General features: G+C 36.1%; 1 protein-coding gene across 2 annotated transcripts in view; it reads left to right on the plus strand.

Moving 5' to 3' along the window:
* LOC125238904 (disks large-associated protein 5) overlaps positions 1 to 27,163 on the plus strand; it is a 103,338-nt gene that overhangs the window by 15,746 nt on the left and 60,429 nt on the right. The window contains exons 1-2 of one of the 2 annotated variants that reach the window (XM_048146394.1): positions 20,219 to 20,281; positions 26,129 to 26,413. The exons of the other annotated variant lie outside the window; for it this stretch is intronic. The gene's annotated coding sequence lies outside the window, so the exon portion shown is untranslated. Of the gene's footprint in view, positions 1 to 20,218; positions 20,282 to 26,128; positions 26,414 to 27,163 lie in introns of those variants that run through there. 2 annotated transcript variants of the gene reach the window in all.

The following is a 27,163-nucleotide window of genomic DNA, read 5'->3' on the forward strand; positions in this document are numbered from 1 at the left end:
TTGGCTCTAATCCAACACTTCGAAACAAAACAATTGGCAAAAACTGCAGCTGCATAGACAACATAGACTATAGTTAGAATCTTATTAATAATGGCGGGAAAACGCTATAGACAACATAGACTATAGTTACATGATTATTAAGAGGGGGTCGTACGAAATCCTCGAAAAGTGCATTCGGCGTTTAACAAATGCTGCTCACATTTCTAAATTAAATGAAATAAAATAAATGTAGTTCTTATCTTAAAGAGTGTGTCTACAACTTTTGACTATTCACAATCTCCAATTATTAACGGTGTAATAACTAAACCCACACAAAGTTGACCTAAAATGAGAAAAACGTATGTCGCCGTTTAGTAAACTTTGTTGAAAAAATTCAATACTTTAGTTATAACATTAAGTGATTCTAAAAGCCAGATAAATGGACTACAGGTTTTGAGGTTTTTTATATTTTTCCTCTCAAAGGCAACAAAGAAATTTTACCTTAAATTTAAACTATCGTAAAATTTCCATACATTCGCCATTGCTGTCAGAATTCTCCTTTCGATTAGACGCCCTGAGCGGCTCATCGGAGGCAGACGTGTCGCCGGTCGCTCCGCGTTGACGTTTAAATTTGACAAATATTTTGACAGAAAATAGTGTACGTACACGAAAAACCATACCAGTGTAAAACTGTGCTCAAAATAAATAGGGTAAATCAATAATGTCAGGTGGAGATCCAATCTCATTTAAAGTTTAAAGGTGCATGGCTTGTGCATAAAAAATAAATAAAAATATATCACATTATTAAAGAAAATAACGAACACAACCGAATGAGTATAAATGATTTCATTCTAGTTCGGTTAAATTGAAAAAAGTTTCATGTTTTCTTTTACTCATCGGAATACATTTTCATTACGCTGGTATTAACAGTACGTCATTTTAAAAATATATATGACAGCACCTAAGTCAAATTTTGTCAACCAAACTTCACAGGTTGTATGTAAACAATTACAATTTAATTTATTCATACATATATTCAGATACTTATTAATTGATTCTTACTTAGAATAGAAAAAAGGGGAATGCGAGCGGGTATAGGTTTAGTGCTTCTAGTTCAAATTTAATTGTATATATAAAAAAATGTCTCAATTTCATTAAAGATTTACTCTGTGCATACCACGAACACGTAACCGTAAGTTGAAAACAATAATAATTATAAAGTACCTAAATACATTGTTGTTTAGAAACTAAAATCCATCCTACTCGAAATGGCTTGCTATACTTTGGATGAGTTCCTTGATACCTACGGGTCATTGACTGGATCGTGTACCTACTAATGTAATATGTGTGTCTGCATTACTTAGAATACCCAATGTGAAATGTGATTTTTTTTTCTAAATAATCATTGTATATAAATAATTGACGTGTAAATGTGAATATTTTACCAATAAACATCTATATCTATATCTATATCTATTAACGCTCGTTTTGAATGGCACTTCTCCACTCAACTAGGCTAGACCAAATATTCATGGAACAGTCACCAGCATATATGACTATGAACGGCCGTGCAAAAATATCTAATTTTCTATAGGGGACCATAAGTATATGACGACATATTCCCGGCAAAAATTTGTGATGCTTCGTGACCGGCAAAAACATCGTCTCTCTTTCTAGCGTCTCGCGAGCGTAGCGTCGGGCCAACTGTATGGAAAAAGACGCCGCGTCGGCGCGGCTTAGCCATACAGTTGGCCCGACGCTACGATTGCTAGACGGCAGATGTGGTGAGTGTCCTTATCCGCAGAAATATCTGATCGGGTAGCTTAAAAATATTTGATTCCTTATAAATAAAAATCGTAGGGTCCCCCCACATCTAGCGTCTCGCGAGCGTCGCGTCGGGCCAACTGTATGGAAAAAGACGCCGCGTCGACGCGACGTCGACGCGGCGTCAGGCTTTGCCCATACAGTTGGCCCGACGCGACGCTCGCGAGACGCTAGATGTGGGGGGACCCTAAATTACACTCTCACTCGCATAAATATCTATCCATTGTTAAAGCAAATATATATCTTACGGGCTAGAAATCATTAATATGTAATTAAAGTGCAATAACAAACCCTACCTTAGTTGCCTTAGAGCGGTAAATTGTATGAGGTGATTTGACATCTCACGAAACACGTGAAGTATTGTCAGTGCATATGTCTGTCTCATCTGTTGTTAACACTTTCGCTACCAAGAACCCGACTGTCGGGCATACCGCTCGTAGAAGCGTAGCCGATTACATGGGTTTCCCCGTATGTAGCGAAAATGTCGTAGCGCCGCGTAGAGCCCGGTTTCGAAAGTGTTAAACTATGACAAGTAAACTTATTACAAATCTGATATCAGAAGCCTTTTTACAAGCTTTTATTCAACTTGCCTTGTTAGTTTGGGTCAAAACGTAGAAGCTAAATTTGACCCACTTTCCGGTTTCCGATTGAGCTGAAATTTTGCACACATATGTAAATCACGTGACAATGCAATATTATGGTATCATGGAGGTGATCTGATGATGGACCAGAAAGGTGGTCAGAGGAACTCTGTTATGAAACGTCGTATCCCCATTGAGTAAGGGGTATTTAGAAACATCTCGGAGAGCAATAGATGATTTTTGAAAGAAAGGTACAGTCGGCTAAGGTAAAGCCTGTGCCAAAAATGATTTTTTTGCAAAAAAATTTATTATAAATTGGGAGGTGAATTTTCATATTATCTCTACATATCATTAAGAAGAAAAACCGGCCAAGAGCGCATCGGACCACGGTCAGTGTAGGGTTCCGTTCCGTAGTTTCCGACATTTTACATATTGACAATTTAATAAATACCGTAATTTGGGGTGAATAGGGTTCCCGGGGTATATAATGCTATTATATTTAAATAATATTTTATGATTTATGTAAATAATATATTTACAGACATGAAAATGTCTGTCAAAGTAGGCATTCAAATTTATTGGATTTTTTACTCATTATAACTTCATTTTTGTGTGAAATTTTGCTAAGAATTTGTTCATTATCCTTTTGAATGTAGTGTATACCTACACTTCTAAAGTTTATGTTTAACAGAAAATCATAAGACATATTTTCATTTTTATATAATGGTTTTCATGAAGAAAGCGATGCAACTGTGTGGGGAACTTTTACGGGATGAACAAATATCCGCGGACTGAGGGGTGAATACGATCAATAATGGGGGGAAACGGGTCCCAAAGGGGGTGAATAGGTTTACGAAGGGGGTGATTAGGGTCGGAAGAGGGGTGAATTGGGATGTGTAGTCAATGGTTGTCAAATTGTATAAAAGATATATAACTTACCTAAAGTGATGTTTTTATGAATGACCTCTCTGTATATGGACGCAATTTATACGTCAATGTATTGCTTCGTAGTTAGACTAGATACAATAAATTAACATTTAGAAATGTTAATCACACTTCTGTCAACCACAAGTCAACGTTTATACTTAAATCCACAAAAATCACCCATAGTTGCTGTAATATAAACGGATTACTTTAAAATAAATCATAAGTATGAAACTATACATATACATCTAGGGAAGAAATAAAATTATTTTGTTGAATAATTTTTGATTTGTTATTTTCAAGTTTATATAAATAATAAATTCTCAATGCGCTCAAAGGTTGGAAGAGATCCCTTATAGGTATAAGTTCGCCTTTGTACACCATAACTATACTGTATTTTTATGTCCTCACTTGTTTTATGTACAATAAAGTGTTCACATACATACATACATAAATTGAAATAGATATCATACACGAAAGAAAAAACAACAAGGCCCACTGGTGGCCGCCCGGGAATCGAACCCGGGTCTTCAGCTTACGCAGCTAACGTCATTACCACTAGGCCACCCGCCCGCCGTGTGGTACCCGACGAAATTTCTCTAGTTGATGTTATCTCTGATAGGCACATTTTGACCACCTCGTATATGAATCTTTAAGGCCCTTTTGCACCAACCACTTAACTCAGGGTTAGTGGGCTATCAACTGTCAAATTCCATGTAAAATGGTGGGTTAACCCTCAGGTTAACCCTCCATATTCGTTGGTGCAAGTGGCACTTAGAGGATTAGGGTATACTGAGAGAGATGGCGGGTTCGATTCCCGGCTCAGCCACCAGGAGGCCTTGTCGTTCTTACTTTCGTGCGTGATATCTATTTCAATGCATAAGTATGAAAACGGTTATGACTTTATTTTCAAGTAAGTAATTTTTGCTGATAAACTTTTTTTTCGGCATTCAATTTTGTAAGGTATGCTCCCAGCCGAAGATCAGCGCTGATGAAGAGGCACCAAAGAAAACACGTCCGTTCCATACAAGATTTATTAGCAGAGAGCGAAAATATAACCTACCCACAATCAGTCGGTGCCTAATTACTAAACTACCCACATTTGTCACAAATTTCTTTCAAAAATACTTAAGTCATTATCAGTTTGCCGTTAATATTTGTGGGATATTAAATTGGAACAGGAGTGATATTTAAAAAAAACTATACATTTAAAACCTTTTGAATTTTGGAATTCGGTTAAAAAATCCGGCCAAATGAGAATCTATTTTCGCACAATTGTAAAACTAAATTATCTTTACTAGTTACCTCCAAAATACTAAATGAAATGACATCTATTGCGACTTAAGTAGTTTGCATAAATTAGTAACCCAATTCACCTAGAGATGGCGCTGTACTTTGGGCTACTTAGTACATCGTTTTCTGAAGATTTTGGGTTCATGGGGTCGGAACGGGTATGAACTAACTTAATTTGTGGTGAATAGGGCCAAAACCGACTCTTGCACGTCGATAGCAGTTTTTTTATATGTGCCATGCTAATTTTTTACTCAAAAAATCTTCCAGCGGTGTGAACTTCGGGTTGTCTTTGAAAATATGTCGTTTTATTTAGTAATTTTCGCTCACCCTAACGTTGGGGTGAATAGGGTCGGGAAGGGGGTGAATAGGGAAAAGTGCTAGGGTTGACTTTTTTGGATTACGAACAAAACCTGACCTATCACGAGCATATTATATTTATTTTATCAAAAAATAAGGAACTAATATGTTATGAGTAGTCGGTAATGTATTAATAAAATAAATTTATCGAAATCTAGACATATGATAACCCTAAACCAACCTTTATAGTTATATGGTGCTCTGACGCAGTGAACAAGTAAGTATGGTCGTGGGCAGTGCGGATAACGTGTCAAAATATAAGCATAGTTTGTTGCTATTTTTCATGTTTAAATAACTTCTAAACTAACGTAGTGGGTATTAAAGTAAAAGGTTCACAGTGAATATTAGCTTGCCAGACATGTCTTTAGCTATACCATTGTATTGAGTGTTGTATCATAAAGTCAAACTAGGCATTTATTACTAATTATTTACTATGTGGGGTGTCTTTGATCACTTGCATGGGGTAACATTGACCATAATAACACATAGTTGATTATTGTCTAATTATGTCACGGTACTTGTTGAGACTGATAATTTGATCACTTCTTGTGATAAATATTGAAACAATTGCAAATAAAGTTGGTTTTTCGAAGATGGTAATTTTTATTTTTAATCAAAGTAACCCCAAAATAGCGTTAAAGAGTTGTAATATTTGACCCTGCGAACCGTTTTTTATCTTTTCTTGAGATAAAATACTTTTGTAAGGGATTACATTCGATTACCATTAAAAAAATACATAGGGTATCAAAGTAACCCCAATGTCAGTTTAAGTTTGATAACGTTTTTTTTTGCGTATATTATTTTGTTACCTTTCTAGATTTTTAGCAGGAAAAGACTAAAAAAGTTGATGGTCCAATTTTTTTCTTTCTTTGTTACGTTACATTGACCAATTATGGAATTTATACTTCTCTAACTTCTACATTTAATGGGTAAAAATACCCATTAAATGTAGAAGCTAGAGAAGTTTAAATTCCCAAATTGGTCAATGTAACCCCAGTTTACGGCAGACACCGTGAACTTTTTCTAATAATTCTCTTTTTACTTGAAAGAAAAATCGTTACGATACTAAAATATGCAATCTGAGAAAAAAAAATGCTTTTCATATAGTTATAAACTTAGTTCAGAATTTTTTTCTGTAAAACTTTTATAAATTGTTCTACCTATCAAGTTCAACATAATTTTCCTAGAAAGTCTTAATAAAGTTCTGCTTTTGAGATTTTTTCATATTTGAGAAAACAGCCCTTATTGCCTGAAATACGGCGACAATGATATTTGCTTTTTCGTATTTTGATGGTATTTTGACTGCACTGTTGTATTTTTTGCCATGCTAATTTGAACCTTATCTCTGAGCGATGTTTTTTAATTTTCAGTCACGTCACAGATGTTTATGACATAACATCTAGGTATTTAGCCATTTGAAAGAAACTACAAGTGGCTTTACAGACGTGGCGACTGCAACTGGTACAGGGCCTAAGCCATAATTTAAAATTATATTGTGATTTTTATATGTATTTGTGTTTTATTTAATGCTAAGTATGAGTTTCAACATTTTCAACTCAAGAAACTGAAATTAAGAGAAGAGACTTGGAAATTGGGTAAGATCAAGAGTCTGATGCAGATAGCGATGGCGGTATTGGATATGATAAGATATGCGTCGATATTCCCTGTCTTCCTTTGGGTCTCTGACTTGACTGCTGCTAGCTGTACTCTATTCATTAGGTTTTTATTTTACACACATGCTTTATTTTTGTATAAACTAAATGATAATAAAACCTAACGACCAAAAAGAATAAAAAAAATATCTGATAGTATTTAATACAACCCGCATATACGTAATGCACAGCTCAGGCCTCTGAAGACCTGCAGGGCAATCATGGTCGCGCGATAAATGATAAAACATCGGGCCGTCCCTATCGCACTTACAAATAAAGCGATAGGGCTGATGTTTTATCATTTAGCACGCGACCATAATTGTTTGCCTGGAGGTATCGGCCTTCACACACGTCTTTGAAAAATGTTTGCGGGGATAGGCAGGCGACGATTTTTAATCTAAGTATAGAAAAGTAACGCAAAATGAAGTGCAAAGTAATTTGAAATACACCTAGGTAAACAATCAACTGAGTAAGGAACGTTATCTACATATTTAGGTAAATTAAAGTCACATGAGACATGGACAGAGAAGGAAAGCTAGATGACGCGTATTTTTTCTCTGTCTTCTTGTATGCTACCTTTTTTACAGTTTTAATTTCTCAAAGGAGGTCAGTAGTTGACTACAAACTCAAAATAACACTCTTGAAAAAAATTAAGGGTCACTGACCTTTCACAGTAAATTGAGGTAGTGTGAGTGAAGGGTGTTTGTGTGTGTAATGGGGTAATTTGACAGATTCTGAAAATTCTCCCTGCTCTACCCCCTCTTAATGGCGGACAACTCTTTTTCTTTTTTTTTATCCGTGGAATATTGTTGAGCAATGTGATACAATTTTGAAGCTTGGAGAGAAGATAATGTTCTGTTAGTTAAAAAATGTTATGTCCATTTTCAATATGATTAGATTTGAATTTTGTCGTAGGTATTATTTTCTTTCGTCCCTTAACGTGATTTACAAGTGTTTATTAACTCCTTGGTGGCTCCTAAACGCCTATACCTGAGCGTAATAATCCCATTGTTCTTTCTATTGTGTCTGATCTGGGTGCGTAGCCGAATGGCACAAACGCTCACGAAACGAAACGCTCGTAGATATCTATCTCTATCGCTCTTGCATATTGGTGCGACAGAGACAGACTACCTTTCGCGGCGTTTCGTTTTCGTTGGACCTGGAGTTGTAGAATGCAGGACTGCAAAGTGTTAAGTCGGATTTTCTGATACTGTTATTTTTGTTAGTAGGAACTGTAATCTGTTAAAGCTTTATTGTGTTAGATTCATGTGGCTTAATAGTGTGGCTTAGGCAGCTCTGATTGCAATTCTTATTGCTTTTGTTGCACACTCGTGTTTATATTTAGGTCAGCCCTGATTAAAGTGCATTCAAGGGGCAACGTTTTCTTAATTTCGCTTAAGGGATCCGCAAACATGTAAAAAGATGAACAGAAACTCAGATTTGAAAAAGAGGGACTTAGGGAAATTGCATAGTTCACTTCTGAATGAAGTCGGCGGCAAGGCATTCGTTATTAAGTACCCACATTCTCAACTCACTAGTCCATCGCAATCTCCAGAACCAGAAGTTGTCAACCCCTGCTTCAGAAATAGAAAACCGAAGTAAACGGAGTGTCCGACGATCCGCGTTATTTACGTCGCTATAAAATTAACAGGTCGCTGGAAACGTTTACCAGTCCTGAAGCTTTGTTGGAGAGATGTTCTTGGTTGTACTTCGGATCCAAAATTCGGGATTCTTGATTTTCCACGTAGCATCAAGTGACATGTTACATCAAGAACAAAAAAGAAGAACAACGAGTCAAAGATCGAGTAAAAAAAAAATACAAGAAATCAATATGTGGAGTCAATCCAAGTTGGTAGCGAAGTAAACGTAATTGATAGAAGTTTGTCATTTTAAATAACACTTGCACAAACTATGGTATCAGATTCGTTGTGAAACTAGCTTGTTCTGACTATAGACATGGAATGCTAAGTATAAGAAAAAGAGTATAAGAAACTCTATTACTATTAGTAGCGAGCCAAGCCAATATACAGTGCATGTACACCTGTATAGGTAGAATCTTGGAGATTCGAATATAAAATATTGTACCTAACACCTAACAATGTAAACCCAATATTCACATGCAAATAAATCATTCATTCATTCATTCAAGACAAACATTGGAGAAATCCAGCGATAATCTAATAGAAGTAATAAGCAGGGATTAAAGTTAGTACTTAGCTATGAATCACACAGCTATAACGATTTCGATGTCTAGTGCAACCAGACGAGCCAGAGGTCAGTGACCTGTCATTGCCAACGATACACATGCATTTCAAACCTAGCGATCATCATCAGCTATGTAAGTTTTGACATAGTCAGCCCAAGCTTCCTAAAAAACCGAAGTTTAAGAGGTTACAGTAGCGAAAATGCTAAAATGGACACAAGTGTTATTAACTAGATTTATCAAAAAAAAAATTGTCCATTAAGAACAACAGTCAAAAGAAAAAATCTTTAAAATCTAGGTTCCGCTGTCGACTCTTTCCTCCTCCAAAACTTAATCAATCTGAACGAAATTTGAGAATCTGAATAACAATTAAATAATCTATGTCGGACCGTTTAGCTTTTTTGGTTAATTGTTACCAATCTTGAGAATAACACCTTTTTGCGCAATAATGAAAAAGCTAGGCCGGTTTTGGAAATTTTTGATTGGCTCTAGAATCTTTAAAAAGCAGAATATCAAAAAAATCAAAACGGTCCGACACAGATAAAAATAATAACAATCTGTGTTGAAAAAATCATTGCTCTATCTTCAAAAACCAGGGAGGAAATAGTCGAGAGCGTTTGTATGGAGAATTGACCCGTATCGTCTTAAGTGATTACTGTATGAATCTATCACGTTCGTGGTTGTTCCTTTTTTAACCCCCGACGCAAAAACGAAGGGGTGTTATAAGTTTGACGTGTCTGTCTGTCTGTCTGTCTGTCCGTCTGTCTGTCTGTCTGTCTGTTTGTCTGTCTGTGTGTGTGTCTGTCTGTGGCATCGTAGCTCCCGAACGGATGAACCGATTTAGATTTAGTTTTTTTTGTCTGAAAGCTGAGTTAGTCGGGAGTGTCCTTAGCTATGTTTCATGAAAATCGGTCCACTATGTCGCTGTCGGGGGTTTTTTCAAAATTTTAATTTTAAAGCACTATCAATTTCGGCTATTTAGGATTGTTAAAGCCTGGCTAGACATATGTGTCAGGAGGGCACTGTTATTCTGAAGTATGGGGTGGGGTGACAGTTTAGTGTAGTATGAAGAAAATGGCTCGGCCACGTTTTAAGAATGGAGGATGATCGTGGCGCGAAAAGGTACCTAGGTCTCTCAGTAGGACGGAGGCCAAGTGGACGACCTAGATATCGTTGGGATGATGCCGTTGAAGCGGATCTGCACGATCTCCAAGCATACAACTGGAGGGACGTCGCTAAGGATCGGGATGATTGGCGTGCACTCGTGTCGGAGGCCAAGACTCATTTTGGGTCGCTGCGCCAATAAGTAGTAGTATGAAGAAAATAGTTCTAATGAAATTCCGCAAGATGGCGCGTAGTGATATAGTAGTAGTAGTAGTAATACACTTTATTGTACAAAGATAAGAGCACACACAGTAAAGAAAAAAAAGAACACACACATCATTTGTACAAAGGCGAACTTATCCTATTAAGGGATTTCTTCCAGTTAAACTTAGAGCAGTTAAAGGAGAATTGGAGATGGTAGACGTTCCTAAGCTAAACCTATACCTAACCTACAAACTACAGCAATATAGACGTTATATCATATAAATAAATACGTTATACATAATTATAATACAGTTTTATGACTACCCTACATACATATACAACCTACCTAACCTTCATATATTTCTGGTCAGGCTTCGATTAAGTAACTATCTTATCTACGGTTGTGCACGCAAAGAGTAGTCGAGGCTCGTGCCAACCCTAATAATAGGCGAGACGACTGAGAAATAACTAATTAGTCCGATCTTTACTTCCTATTCCTAATCTGTGCTCGTAGCAATGCCGACTCGAACAAAGCCGAGTCGTCCAAAACGAGCACTTTCTCACTAGGCACCAGCAGCGGCTGGTCCATACAAGCCGATTCCCACCGGCTTGCCTAAAATTCTAGGAAAGTACAGTCAACCAATTGGAACCCTAGGCCACTCTACAACCATATCAAAATGACAAGCAGTAAGAGATTTCTTACAATCTGATTTATAAAGTCACTATGACATAGTTCTACAGTGGCCTAGGTTCCAATTGGTTGACTGTACCTAATGCTTAGGTAGGTTTTTTTGCTCCGTGTTGCCTAGCAGAAATTTTCACCAGCCGCCACTGCTAGGCACCACTTGTAGTAAATGGGAACCATAATCGTCTCAATGTCTAGCGCAACCAGACACGAATAGTTCGTGTGTGTGTGGATTGAGTGAGCACCTTCCGAAAATAAAAAAAAATATGCTGATCATTTAGTAAAAGTTCTAAAACAATTGTAAAACGAATCTCTAAATTTGTAAAAAGATAAATCAAAAGATACAGCCATTAACATGTGCTCACTCAGTTCTCACAAACTACCAACGAAAACAGTGAATATATTCATTTAACATATAATATTTATATACTAACATTTAGTAAAAAATAGGCCAACCTACCTCTATAAATATTAGATCACCTAGTGACGTATTAAATTTTTTACAAATAGTTTCTTATGCTCACTCAATCCACACACTTTTGAAAAGCCGAATTTTGATAAAAAACATAAGATTTAGACCGCTATTATATGTGTATAGTTTAGTAAAAGTGAAATGGGAATTTGTAAAATACAAAACGAACCACTAACGTGTCAGGTTTTTTTATAATAAATTTTTGTAAGTGCTCACTCAGTCCACACGTTTTGAGAAAGTTAAAAATGTAAATATCTTACGATTTGTAGCACCTAAGACACTCGAAAGTACTTCAACATTTAGTAAAAATTTTTACTAAATATCCACCATCTAATATTTTATATTCGTTGTCTGGTTTTAAAGATATTCAGACATAACTTTTCTCATACAAATGTATCAAGCAGGGTGACCACACTATGTCGGCTCCTGATTTTCCCCACCTTCCCATTGTCATATTGAGATTGGGGAGTTTCGTTCAATTTTGATAATAGTTTACCGGATTTGTAAGTGGGAGCGAGAAAAGAATAACTATTTCTCGCTCCCACTTACAAATCCGGTACGCTCATCTGTTAGCGCGATTAGATTACCAGGTTCTGGTTTCTTACTAGTGAAGTATTATATTCTTTGTTTCTTACCAATTATCATTCATGTCCTTTTTAATGCATGCATGTCGATATGGTTATTATCCTGACGTCGATAAAAATTACACAATACACATCATCACTAGGCCAAGAACATAACCTAAAAACAGTTTGCAGATGGATAATTAATATGGTATTAGTTTAATATTATCAAAATTAAACGAACGAAACTCCCCAATCTCAATATGACAATGGGAAGGTGGGGAAAATCAGGAGCCGACATAGTGTGGTCACCCTACTTGATACATTTGTATGAGAAAAGTTATGTCTGAATATCTTTAAAACCAGACAACGAATATAAAATATTAGATGGTGGATATTTAGTAAAAATTTTTACTAAATGTTGAAGTACTTTCGAGTGTCTTAGGTGCTACAAATCGTAAGATATTTACATTTTTAACTTTCTCAAAACGTGTGGACTGAGTGAGCACTTACAAAAATTTATTATAAAAAAACCTGACACGTTAGTGGTTCGTTTTGTATTTTACAAATTCCCATTTCACTTTTACTAAACTATACACATATAATAGCGGTCTAAATCTTATGTTTTTTATCAAAATTCGGCTTTTCAAAAGTGTGTGGATTGAGTGAGCATAAGAAACTATTTGTAAAAAATTTAATACGTCACTAGGTGATCTAATATTTATAGAGGTAGGTTGGCCTATTTTTTACTAAATGTTAGTATATAAATATTATATGTTAAATGAATATATTCACTGTTTTCGTTGGTAGTTTGTGAGAACTGAGTGAGCACATGTTAATGGCTGTATCTTTTGATTTATCTTTTTACAAATTCAGAGATTCGTTTTACAATTGTTTTAGAACTTTTACTAAATGATCAGCATATTTTTTTTTATTTTCGGAAGGTGCTCACTCAATCCACACACACACGAATAGTTCAATGGCCTCCGTCAATGGGATATAATCTGACCGTACTAATAATTAATCTTCTGACAGTTTTGGAAACTGTTATTGTGTTCCCTGCATCTTGATAGCTCGCGATGAGTTGTGTAATCTGTAATCTAAAAACCATGAACAGAACGAGAAATAACTTCACAATATTTAGTAAAGATATTTGATACGATCTTTTTAAAGGATTGAATTTGATTTGAATAGCTTACAATTTTCGTTTCAATACTAATTTAAATTATTCTTAAGTTATATTCGGTGAAGCTGAAACTTAGGCTACTTTAACCTATGCGGACTCATTAAATTGGAAAGACGTTTATAAACGTTTAGAAGAAAAGAGCTTACACCCGTCTTAAAGGCCGGCAACGCACCTTCAACCCTTCTGGTGTTTAGGGTGTCCATGGGCCATGGGCTGCTGTGATTTGTCTGCCCGTTTGCCTCCTATTATTGCATAAGAAAAGGTGTCCGCAATACTCTTGAAGATGTTAATAATCCATATGTTTTTAAACATATAGATTTTTCCTTTTTTATTGTGGAACGTACCACTTTCTAAATCGCAAATTATAAATGCAGACATCAATCGCAATGAAAAAATCAACAGTGATCGACACTGGCCAACGTGGGACTCGAACCAACATCCTTGGATTGCCGGTCCAATGCGTTACCAATTGCGCCAGCCGACCATCCGTCCATGACTGCGAATTTAACCACATTGCATTGCATTCCAAGGATGTGGGTTCGAGTCCCACGTTGGCCACAGTCGATCACTGTTGATTTTTTCATTGCGATTGATGTCTGCATTTATAATTTGCGACTCTTGAAGATTTATCAGAATCTTGCTAGTATCATTGTCAAAGACCTAAGACATTTCGCAAGATCCAAAAGCTTAATATATCTGTTTCTAGATCATATCTGTTTCAAGGTAGTACAATAAGCCTGACTTAGGGGGCGTCCATTAATCGCGTCATACGTTTTTGGCTTATTTTAGACCCCCCCCTCCCCCATGGTGATCTTTGGTGATATTTTCAGGACCCCCTCCCCCCCTGGCCAATATGACGTGTAATTTTTTGGCAACTTAAGTAGACTTTTTTTCAACCCACGAATCAACCAAATCTTGGCGCGAAATTCAAATTTTCAATGAGAATTAAACCTTTGGCCCCTCATTTTTAAGGTTCCGTACCTCAAAAAGGAAACCACTGAACCGAAACAACTGAACCGATTAACTTGTTTGGCACACATATGTAAACTTGTGACCCAAAGACGGGCATATAATTTAAATAAAATAAAAAACAACTATAGGGGTCACTTTTGGGGGGTAAAAGTAAAAATTAGAAATCAAAGTTTTTTGAAATAGTTTTTTAGCGTGTTACATATCAAATGAAAGGGCGTTAATTGGGCCCCACTTTTTTTTATTTGGAATTTTTTATGTGCTTTCCACTCAGAATCGCGAGCTCTTCCAATCCTAACAGGAGTATAAAAGTGTCCCAAGGTTTTTCTCTATTCCGTTACCATTTTTTCATACATTTTGTATGGAGGTAACGGAATGGAAGGTCTAAAAAAATATGGAAATCTCGGGACATTTTTAGGGTTCCGTAGTCAACTAGGAACCCTTATAGTTACGCCATGTCTGTCAGTTCGTCCGTCCGTCCGTCCGCGGATAATCTCAGTGACCGGTAGCACTAGAAAGCTGAAATTTGGTACCAATATGTATGTCAATCACGCCGACAAAGTGGTAAAATAAAAAGTTGAAAAGTTGGGACTGATTTTTTTTTTCATTCCAACCCCAACGTGTGATATATTGATAGGTATTTAAAAATGAATAAGGGTTTATTAAAATTGTTTTTTGATAATATTAATATTTTCGCAAATAATCGCTCCGAAAGGAAAAAAATGTGGGGGACACAACCCCCTCTAACTTTTGAACTATATGTTTAAAAAATATGAAAAAAATCACAAAAGTAGAACTTTATAAAGACTTTCTAGGACAATATTTTGAACTTAATAGGTTCAGTAATTTTTGAGAAAAATACGTAAAACTACGGAACCCTACACATCAAAAGACCTCGCGATTCTGAATATGAATCGCGTAAAAAATACCCATGTTACAAAAAAAGTGGGGTGGACAACATTGAAGAAAATGGCCCTTATACATACATATGTACATAAATCACGCCTGTATCCCATAAAGGGGTAGGCAGAGCACATGAAACTACTAAAGCTTCAGCCGCTTCAGGGCCACTCTTGGCAAATAAGCAAAAATAAAACACTCTTGGTAAAATAAAAAGTGGAAAAAAATGTTTTGTTAGGGTACCCCCCCCCCCCTACATGTAAAGTGGGGACTGATTTTTTGACAGTCTATAACCGACTGTCCGTATACACGTGATGAGGGCAAACTAAAAAAATATTTGAGAATTAAAAATAACCGACTGCACACAGCTCTTTTTTTCTCACTTGATGGTCTCATCGGAAGATCAGCGCTGGAAGTCACCAGCAACACGCTGAGATGAGGCCATTTCGTGGCACTTCATTCCTTTCTGTTTGTATTGTAAAATGTGTAATTAATCTTGACTGTGTTCACCAATAAATTATATTCTATTCTGTTCTCTTTGCACTGCACAACGCAAGTTCTGACTGTAAAAGTTGATATAAAAATAGCTCATAAATGTTTTTTTCTTTACGTTAGTGTTACAAAAAAAATACACGTGATATGTTCCTAACCCCCCCACCCCCCATGGTGATATTTGGTGATTTTTTCACGACCCCCTCCCCCCCCTACGTAGTATGACGCGATTAATGGACGCCCCCTTAGGTAATTCACTATTCATAATGCCTGAGTTCCCACAAAGTTGCATTCAACTCTGGCACCCTGGTATTTGTCTTCTTACATCAGCGGCCTTGGTTCCATTTCACCTGATGCCCGGATTGCTGGATAAACGAGATTGACGATTTTTATATCTCACGACATATTTTAGATTTTTATACCACGTCGGTGGAAAACAGTTATACGGCCCGTCTATGGACGCCTGCAATTCAAGGGGTGTCACATGCGCGTTGCCGACCCATTAGAAACTTGTACACTCTTTTTTTGAAAAACACCATACTGTAGTTCATCGGGAATACCTCGTCAGGAAGCTCACTCCACAGCCGGAGCGTTCGCGGGAGGAAATTCCTCTGTAACCGCACGGTACGCGACCATTTAGGTTGCGAAGTGTGATGAGCTCCCAGTCGATGGTGAGGTACTTAATTTAGATGGTTGTGATATAAGAGTAATAGGTAAGGGACGTAAAGGTCCTCACTAGGGCTTCCAAATACCGGGCCTTATCCAATACCGGTATTTATTCCGGTATCGGGGATTTCAATACCGGGATCCCGGGATCCCGGTATTGAAGTAGCGAAAATATAAAAACCAATTAATTTGCTTAAAATAACAAATTTTATTCAAAATCTCGTTTGTTACTTTTCATGAGTGTTATACTACAGCGAAATCTTGCCAATCTGACTTAGTGATGGGTCAAATCGAATACATTTCGAACTTCATATGTTTCGATTTCAACCCAAAACGGTTCGCAAACTTATGTGGCCAAGTCGGTTCAACTTCTATAGTTTATAAGTATACATAGTTTAAAGGGCTACGCCCCGTGCTCTTTATTTTTGTTAAGAGTAGGACTGAGGACGCAGTATAAAAGCAAGCGGGGAAGAGCGCCAGATCTCTACTCAGGTGATTCTGTGGGGTTACCCTCATCTGGCAGAATAATTTTAGTCAGAAACACTCTTTGCATAACATGTTCCGCAGAAGCACTATAGATCGAATGGTCATTTTGCAGGAAACTTGGTTGGCATTATTACTACAACCCTCGCATAAGACACATTTGGCAGAACATTGTTTTACAGAACATTATTTATTATCAAAGACGTAGTTGATCGAATGAATGCCAAGAAAAGAGTAGCAGGAGTTCTACTGGATTTAAGCTCAGCTTTCGATAGTGTAAACCACACCACACTATTAGGAAAATTGGAACATTATGGAGTTAGAGGGAAACCATTAGCTCTTTTTCAGTCATACCTCATGAACAGAAAGCAATTTGTAGAGATAAGCTGGACGCAAGATAACTACGAAAAAGCTTACAGATCGAGCGTAGCCAGCATGAGCAAAGGTGTCCCACAAGGTTCAATATTAGGTCCAATTTTCTTTGTCCTGTTTATAAACGACATGATTCCATTCTTGCACGACAATGTAGCTGACAGTAAATTAGTAGTTTTTGCTGATGACACAAACGCTGTCATATCAGCGGATAATATGTTTGACCTGAATGCTAAAGTGAATCATGCCCTAGAGACTTTCCAGACCTGGCTAACATTAAATAACCTCAAATTGAACTGCAGTAAAACTAATGCACTTCTCTTCAAGCCTACAACAAGAGTCCGTGACCTCCTGCAGCTCAATATTGAAGGCGAACCAGTAAAACAAGTCGAGACGGGAAGGTTTCTGGGGGTACACATCGATTGTCTGCTCAACTGGAAAGCTGAAGTTGCGGCAATTGTAAATTCAATAAACTCATCGTGTTATGCTCTCAGAAGTCTTCGGGATGAATTAAGCTTGATAGAGTTAAAAATGGTATATTATGCATTGGTTGAATCTAAATATCGTTATAGCGTCAAGTTTTGGGGCAACAGTTACAAGTATAATATCCAGGCTGCATTTGTGGTCCAAAAAAGAGCAATCCGCATTATTGCCAGAATTCCGCAACTAACATCTTGTAAACCCTACTTCATCAAATACAAAATTTTAACCATTCCTTGTCTGTATATATCAGTAGTTCTGACAGATTTAGTTAAAAACATTAAGGATATTGAAACACAGGAACAGAAAGAGAGGCGTCTTGCAACCAGGAGGAAAGACTTGCCACAACCTATTATGACCAAACTGACAGTGGTCAAACAATCCGCAAATTATCAAGCGATAAAGCTGTTCAATAATTTACCCATTGACATGAAATCTATTTATAATTATTATATTTTCAAAAAACAGTTAAATGCTTTCTTGTTGGAAAAATGTTATTACTCTGTAGAGGATTTTTTAAGTATCAATGTAGGTTAAGCAACTGTGACATTTTTATTTTATTGTATTTAGTTTTTTTTTTTTTTTGTAATTCAATTTTAATTTAATTTAATTTGCATGTTAAGTGTTTTGTTATTGTAGTGTAGTCTTAAGTATTTTTAAGTACCTTTATATAATAAGATTTTCAAACACAATGTAAAAATTGTTCATGAAATAAAAAAAAAAAAAAAAAAAAAAAAAAATTACTTGACTTTGATTTAGCATAGTTTTATATACAATAATAATCGTATAGCATACTATGACATGAGCAGAAATATTACACGCTATCAAAAAGGAAATACTGCCCCAGAGTCACCGTTAGGTGCGACGACGAGCGAAATGAGAAGTGTTCGCTATCTTGCATCCCCAACACATCCAACTCGCTATCAAAAAGCAAACTGCAACATTATGCAGCCTGAATATTATGCACAAATATTATCTGCGAAAGTATTATTCGACTAGAAAACTATTATGCACATCAACATTATGACAACAGACAATTCGGTATTACAAAAATCTGCGAAATGTTTATGCCAAAGCATATTCTGCGTAAGATGTTTCTGCCAATCGTGACCAATCAAATATATGCAAAAAAAGTTTCTGCAAGACAATAAGTAGTGAACCGATTCTCTGAGTTAGATATCGCTGCCAGATCGCACATTTCGCAAGAAGACGCGGCCATCCATAGCAAGCCATGTTTTCTGCCAAATCGATCTTTAGGCTCGTGCGGAATAGAACCTTGTAGTTCATTTAACTATCATAAATCACTTTAGTAAATAACAAGACACATCATTTGAACCTAGATACAGACTTTTGAAACTAGAACATAAGATGTTTTTTTTTTTCGGAAAAACATTGTAATATTTGTAATCAATATCTGTGGTACAATTTAGTGGTATTTTTGTTTTTCGTGGCACTAGAGGCGCTAAAGCACTAATAAAATAAAACCGTCAAATCATTGAACAATTAGCCTAAAAAGCCAAATACATACATAATTTTACTATAAATCACATTAAAAAATAATCATGATAATCAAAATCAAGAAGATTACTTCGCGGAATAGGAACACTTAATCTACGGATTAGAAAAGTAATTTTCTTGATTTTGATAGTTCAGATTTTTCAATTTCGTTACTGTAGGGAATATTACCGCAAAGTTTTGCGCTAGAGTTCAACACATTAACGCACATGCACAGTAAACCATAGAGTAGCTACGTTATACGTTAGTTCATATGCATTAACCAATTCTTTATAAAATGTTATATCTATGATAGAGATGCATAAGGGCGATTTTTTTACAGAGGGTCTGTGGTCTGTGGCCTGTTGCAAATACGTTTGACGTGTTGCTTCTGTGTCACACTTACGTGCGAGTTCACAAGTGCGGCAAATGTGTCAAAAAAGGTTCGCGACAGGCCCTCCTAAATGAATGCTTTCGATACGTATCTTTATCTATGTAATCATCGAAAAAAGTATCATTTTCATACAAATATTGTAAAAATACCAAACAGAGAATGTGTCAAATCAAGAAACGAGAGCAAGAAGCAAGATTTACGCGTGTAGCGACCATCATGATGCAGAAATTTAACGTTTTTGATGAGTAATTTACGTTCATTTGGCAAAATTTCTTAGTTTCTAAAAATACCGGGATCCCGGTATTACTAAATTAAATACCGGTATTGAAATGTGGCCAAAAAAAGGCGGGATCCCGGGATCCCGTGATACCGGGATCCCGGTATTGGAAGCCCTAGTCCTCACGGACGGACTGCAATCAGACTGTAATAGTTTGTATGGCGACTGTGCGATACTTGTACAGATTAAGTGTAGTCAGAAGCTTCTACAATACAAATTGAAGACCGTTTCAGACTATTTACATATACCAAACCTATGATGACAGAAATATTTGGCCATAATTTCATAGAAGTTCGCCGATTCAAACTAACACTTGCATCATGCTTGCAACGATGCGGTGTCAAAATCGAAAAAATCTGTTGTAAATATTGATACTAGCAGATATGAAGAAACTTAAATATGTATATTTCATTGCCAAACAGTCTTCTCGTAGTCGTATCGCCCCGACTAAATGGTACAGAAAACTTTGCCAAATTCACCAAAGACGCGTCGACATACCGCCAAGGAAAAACAGCAAACAGAATACCTAATTTCAGTACTCGGCCCACAGAGCTCCGGAACACTCAGACATCCGTGTAGTGCGTAAACTTTTATGTCTCATTCCCCCGACGTACTATTATTAACTTCCCGAATTTATATTTTCATGATTTCGGTCAGTAGCCGTGTTATTTCAGTGTCTGACTGACGCGCCTTACAGGACTCGGAACGCGTGCTCGACAATCTTACGGTGCCATTTTTAAAAAGTTAATCTATGGTTTTACTTTTTTCCGAGTGACAAGTGTCTGTCAAGTGTGTGTCTGGCCAGTGTGAATTTCGAAATACGAAAACTGAACAGGAAGAGTTTGAAAATGGAACGTCTCGAGTCGTTTCACTTTCGTCAGCCCGCGAAAGTGTTCGGCCAGTTTCTTCTGATCTTCGAATATCTGCTAAGATTTTGTTTGTTGTTTTTAAAATGACTCGACGAACTTTTTTGTTTTCTCTGTAAAGGGATACGATGATGATGTCGTTGCACAGTTTGTTTATATACCTAGTTATTTATCTTCTACACCTACCTGTATTCCTTCCACGGACAATATCATGGATTTCTGTGTTGGTCGTTCGTAAAGTGGAAACATTTTTTGTTTACCAAAAGCCTATCACATTAATAAAATTATGTTTGAACATGGTGCCATAACCTGCGAAAACGTCATAAAATGGTAATTTCTGAATACAAAATAGTCACATTTCTATCAAGTGACTAATCAACTAGCGGCGGAAACGTAGATTATGGAATGTCAAGTACTTTTCATCACGAATGGTAATGAAAAGCGTTAAGTGATTTTCCTATTTATAATCTGGCACCATATTTTCTTGGTAACGTCGTTTTCTGACAGTAAGGCCTTGAATCTGTTGAACCTTGATCTCCAGTTGTTGAGTTGGGAAGACAACTATGTATACCTAAACTTATCGAGGCGAAACATAGTTCTATAAAATGAGTTTAATTAAGACTTGCATATTATATTATCTAACTTGCTTCTCTTCATCCTCATTTGTTCGTGTCTGATGGTTGTTTTGCACTTTGTACATCAAAGCTCTCCATTCTACCGAGTCTACCCAGCAAGTCTGTGGTTATCCCACTACCTCGTCCTTCATCCACCATGCTAACCGAAGTGCATAAATCGGCTCCTATTGGCTTCCCTTCTTCCCTGTTTGCTTAATTACTCGTATTAGGCTTATCTCTTCTATAAACACTTAAATGTACCCTAGTAGATACTGAGTCCTTATAAACAGTATTAATTTTACTTCTAAGGCATAGTTTATCGGGCATAGGCCTCGTCACTGAGTCACAAGCTTATTTTCGTCAACCAAATCATTTCTAAATTATTCATAAAGTGCATCTTATTTTCGTATCATTTCCTCATTCTAATCTCCATCGCAGGTGACTGCTTTGGCGTCAGTCCAAGAGATTTAGAATATTGCATCATAGAAATAACGACTAGCCCTTTTGACAAAATTTATGTTCGTATTTGACAGAGCATGTTGCTGGGATTGGGAATTTAAAATAGCGCTCGTCTGCGTTCTTTTGGGGTTATGTCGTTGATAATTACATGTCAAATAAATAACTCAATTCTTGGTCTTAAATGAGGTTTGGCCACGTCTCCTGAATGTAAGGCCATAATGGTGACATTTTCGGGAGTCCTTTTGCTAACTTTGGATAGTTTTCTATACGTCAACCGGGGTGACTTTAGGAGAATTTGGGGTTATAAAGCTGCACACTTTAAAGTAAACATTATTCTTTATTTACTGAAACTGTTCATGTAACTAGTTAAATCAATAAATATTCTTGTAAATCTACCATAGCAAATCGCGAATTTATTTACAGTACGACTTTAAAACTCAATTTTAACCCGGTTGTCCGTACTCAAGTGTAGCGTGCCAACCATTTTGAAATGGATCAACTTGACAGTCATAAATTGTGGCACAGTCGTGTCACTCGTGTCACTCTTAACTTCCATATCATTATAGAAAGTTGATATGACAACTTCCAATCGTCGCTTTTCAGAGTTACTTTGACTATACTTGGTGCTATGACATATCCAACCTAAGATTATTGGCAGAACTTAATAACTACTTATTGTCAAGTTTGGACATCATATATGCAGCAGCAAAGATTAAATGAACACTTTGGGGCCAATGTAGGAGATATTAAAAGAAAGGTGTAGTGTGAAAAAATGATATAAAATAAAATGAACAACATCGTTTTAGGAATGTTTTAATTGTTTCGTCGGAATAAATCTTTGATCCGTTACATGTTGCTTAAGCATAATCTCATCTTCATGCTTAATTACGTATGCAAAATTTCACGGCGATTGGTTTAGCGATGTATTGAGAAAGCGAAAACATCGCTTTCGCAATCTATAAAATATTTTTTTTATTTATTCGCGAATACACATATTAGAAAATTATATTTAAAAAACCGGCCAAGAGCGTGTCGGGCCACGCTCAGTGTAGGGTTCCGTAGTTTTCCGTATTTTTCTCAAAAACTACTGAACCTATCAAGTTCAAAACAATTTTCCTAGAAAGTCTTTATAATGTTCTACTTTTGTTATTTTTTTCATATTTTTGAAACTTATGGTTCAAAAGTTAGAGGGGGGGGACGCACTTTTTTTTCCTTTAGGAGCGATTATTTCCGAAAATATTAATATTATCAAAAAACGATCTTAGTAAACCCTTATTCATTTTTAAATACCTATCCAACAATATATCACACGTTGGGGTAGGAATGAAAAAAATATCAACCCCCACTTTACATGTAGGGGGGGTACCCTAATAAAACATTTTTTTCCATTTTTTATTTTTGCACTTTGTTGGCGTCATTGATATACATATTGGTACCAAATTTCAGCTTTCTAGTGCTAACGGTTACTGAGATTATCCGCGGACGGACGGACGGACGGACGGACGGACGGACGGACAGACAGACATGGCGAAACTATAAGGGTTCCTAGTTAACTACGGAAGCCTAAAAAGACAACAAGGAGTTTCATGAAATGGTCTTATTGCAGCATAATTATTGTTAACGACTTCCAACGCTGGTCTTTCAATGAGATGAGAGCATTCGGTAAAAGAGTCGACATGTATAGTATGAATTTTTTGAAACGAACGTTTCTAAACAAAGGTATTGTTCCTTTTGTGTTGAGCGGGAGCTTCTGTATTTGCACGCGCTAAGACAACAAGAAGCAACTGTATCCTGATAATTGTAAGGTTCAAATCTGTACAGCAGCAAATTTGAGATAGATTATTTTGGAAATGCGAAGCGATAGACCACACCGCTATAGGTGCGAAAATACAGCGCTTCTAATACTTTGATACTTGATGGTGTAAGTATAGTACATATAGTTATAATAATCATCGGTAATATGTCAGTCTGTATAATAAAAATAACACGTTTAAACAGCGAAACTGCCAGATTAAAAGGTTGATAAGCACCTGGCACCTTAAGGTGTCATCGCAAAGTGACAATAAACACTGATAAGGTTTTTCAATCTGACCGCCATTGTTATGTTTTGTTATAAATACGGTTTACGGTTTGTTTAGTTATTTATGTTATTTTATATATCAAGACTTGTACCTAATATTTATGTAATTACTATTTATATATTGCTATATACAATTGGTGATTGTTAACAAAATCATTAATAAAAAATAACAGTGATAATATACGTGTTTCATTACTTACAGCACCACCACCAAGTATCAAAGTATTAGAAGCGCTGTATTTTCGCACCTATAGCGGTGTGGTCTATCGCTTCACATTTCCAAAATAATCTATCTCAAATTTGCTGCTGTACAGATTTGAACCTTACAATTATGAGGATACAGTCGCTTCTTGTTGTCTTAGCGCGTGCAAATACAGAAGCTCCCGCTCAACACAAAAGGAACAATACCTTTGTTTAGAAACGTTCGTTTCAAAAAATTCATACTATAACAAGTTTTGATGCCGGGCTACTTAGCAGTCTTAGCATCGATTGAGTCTGATGGTTTCGCCTTGACAAGGCGTGTTCAGATATTTGTGAGCGTCTTGACCGTTCCGATATATCTGATCGGGACTGCACAAGGGTTAAATAAGGAATTAACCATGAAGCTCTTTTTAGTTCCAAAAACTAGAGTAAAATGTATGTTAACCGGTGTATCATTAAGTTTTTACGAGTTCACAGTTCGTTAAAATGTAGGAATAGTTATCACGGTATTTCCACTTTATGGTGGTGTTAGAATGTGAAGAATTTCGCTGCAGAGCTCTGTCTTCGTGTTTATAAATGGAAGCTCCTCTCAAGCAAAGCTTTGTGGGCATTATGTTTGCGTTTCTCTACCTATGTAGATGTTTGAAGTTTTACGGTTACTTTATGTAGATATATGACCATGCAAACATTGAATAAAATGTTTGTTACCTTTTATGAGGCCTTTATGAAAAGTACGTAGTCAGTATCAAGCTAAAATGTATGGGTTTCTGGAAATTCGTAGAATTCTTTTTCCTTGCTGAGTTTTTTATGAGCATTGTCAAAAGAGTAAGTACACAATTTTACGCCACAAACAACAACTCTTATATCTTTTCCGTTATCTATTACATTGTTTACATTATTAAATGTTAACCTTAACGTAACATTTAATTTATCAAAGTACTTATTTCTTACTTTTGATTGTAATACCGCTGAAAGCTCAACTATCGATGTTTCACCATTCGTGTTACAAATATAGATCTCAATGACTCACGCGATTGTTCAAATGTATCTGCAGTCTATAAATATCTACATAACTTTCAATCTTATTCCTCACTTTAAATGCATCCATGATTTTTATTTCTTCCGCCTTTATGTTTTTCCTTTAGTCGCGAATTGATAGAATTCAGATCGATTTGGTCTCTATGGTTACACTTATGTTTTTTTTTATTGACTGTTGACTGTCTCTATGGTTACATATTATTGTTTTTCTTTTTATTGGCTGCCTGAATTTCCTTTGTCTTTGGATATTAGATGGATCGATCGGTTGGATCAACAAATTTGCTATTAAATTAATGGTTTTGCTAACATTGTACACTTATAGTTGACGACCGGTCTGGCGCAGTCGGTAGTGACCCTGCCTGCTACGCCGCGGTCCCGGGTTCGAATCCCGGTAAGGGCATTTATTTGTGTAATGAGCACAGATATTTGTTCCTGAGTCATGGATGTTTTCTATGTATATAAGTATTTATATATTATATATATCGTTGCTGAGTACCCACAACACAAGCCTTCTTGAGCTTACCGTGGGCCTCAGTCAATCTGTGTAAGAATGTCCTATAATATTTATTTATTTTATTTATTTTATTTATAGTCAGGCCAAGCTATGGTGACAACGATTTTGATACCTACTGCAGACTTTGCACGTCAAAAACGTCGTAACTTTAATATAAGATGGCCGTTTAAAATAACCCTTGCTATTAGAGCTAAGTCTGACTCTTCATAATTATGTACTTATTATGCATTTGTTTTTATACATATTCTGTTCCGATCTTTTTAAAAGTGCCCAATTACACTTACTACTTACATATTTTCATTTGATTCTTGCCATGCGGTTTTGTAACACCGTCTTTCACCACAAACGTTTTAGGATGGTCTATAACATTTCACAGCTTCGTTTTGTTTAGATTTTCTTCAATCTTAAAACTTCAATTCTAAACTCCTTTTAAATGAAAACTTTCATTTTCTATCACCCGTTGATACTCAAAATAACCACATGCATTTCTCGCAATGTGCATCCAGCTTTTTTTTACGGCTTCTAAATTTGAACGTGGGCACGCGCCAGTCTCGGCGCATGCGTCCAACGAGCACCATTCGAATTACGAATATTCCAATTCCTATTTTGAATATTTCGAATTCCTTTCTCGTCCATAAGTTTCAGATTGGTAAATATGGGGTGACGCTGACGATGTAAATAACGATTCGTTTTACGCAAATAAATCCGCTTGCTTTGTTTTATGTCTAATAATTGGGTATTTTGGCGAAATTCTTTGTTCTTAATAATATTTTGGATTATTTTATATTTTTTTTTGTAACAGAGCCCATGCGTTGAGTCCTGTTTGGTACCGGCCAGAGACACCGTTCCAAATTTATACTCGTTCATTGTTTAAATAAAGAACACCAATTATCTAATGGTTAGTGATAATGATAACTGGCCAGTGTTAAGTGAATTGTGAAAGACGTTGGACCATAGATAAGTGTTGTGTTTTTTGACAAAAGTTTTAGTGTTAATGATTATTAAGGATTTATTGAGTGAAAATGGGGAAAAAGAGAAAGAATAGTGCTAAGAAAGGAGGCAACAGATTTTTTCGCTGGATCAGGAGGTAATTAATTTATTTCTTCTAATAAGTTGTGAGTTTTTAAGTGTGACTAACAAACAGCAATTTAATGTAAATACGGCCACAGCGTGTATATTATAACAAAAATAAATTTCTAAGGATTTCAAATTAGAAGGAGGACTCAGAAATATATAATATGACTACACGCCATCTTGCGGAATTTCATTAGAACTATTTTCTTCATACTACACTGCACTGTCACTGCATACATTAGAATAACAGCGCCCTCTTGACAATGGTCATATATTTGGTGAGGCTTTACCTTTGTAATAAAATTGATCAATCTTATCATCGCGTTTGGACAGGCCTTTAGCTTGACTATCAATTTTGGCACAAAGAACTAGTTTGTCAGTGAAAAATGAACTAGTTCTATTCGCGTGAACTAACATTTGTGTTGATTAATTAGCTGTCTTGACTGCATGTTTCTGTATGTAAACATAGTGTTAACTCGGTCGTAAATTGTTTTTTTGCGTGCCCTGTAATGAAATTAGTCAAATGTAACAGTGAAGAAGGTTGCATAAAGTAATTATGTTTAAAGCGGGTTGTACATTTCATTTCATTTCATTTATTTATTCATAAACAATAATAAATTGTGTTTGAATATTACATAGGTAGGTAAGTACTTAATTAATAAAACATACATCTGATATACTACATGTATTATAAATTTTAATGTTAACTAAACTTTACAAATCGTTTAATCTAAGCCAAAATATTATTTAACAATATATAATA

Source organism: Leguminivora glycinivorella, chromosome 24 (assembly GCF_023078275.1).
Source record: "Leguminivora glycinivorella isolate SPB_JAAS2020 chromosome 24, LegGlyc_1.1, whole genome shotgun sequence".
Taxonomy (NCBI): domain Eukaryota; kingdom Metazoa; phylum Arthropoda; class Insecta; order Lepidoptera; family Tortricidae; genus Leguminivora; species Leguminivora glycinivorella.